Genomic DNA, 324 nt, shown 5'->3' on the forward strand with positions numbered 1-324 from the left:
GTTCTCGGCCAGGCTGGATGAGGCTTTGAGCAACCTGGTCTAGTGGAAGGTGTCCCTGCTGCTGGCAGGGGGTTGGGACTGGATGAGCTTTAAGGTCCCTCCCAACCCAAACCAGCCTGGGATTCTGTGTTTTAATCAAAATGAATTAGCTTTGGAGTTCATATCATGGCAGATTCTTCAAGAACGGTTTGTTTTTCTCATCCAGGATCAATCCATTGGGGTTCACACGGTGAACGTCTGCTGCAGCCGGGACTCCAGGACTTGACCTCTGAGCCAGGAGCAGGGACCGGGAGAGGCTGCACAGCCCAGGGAGAGGGACAGGAA

Source organism: Antrostomus carolinensis, unplaced genomic scaffold (assembly GCF_000700745.2).
Source record: "Antrostomus carolinensis isolate BGI_N321 unplaced genomic scaffold, ASM70074v2 scaffold3207, whole genome shotgun sequence".
Lineage (NCBI taxonomy): Eukaryota > Metazoa > Chordata > Aves > Caprimulgiformes > Caprimulgidae > Antrostomus > Antrostomus carolinensis.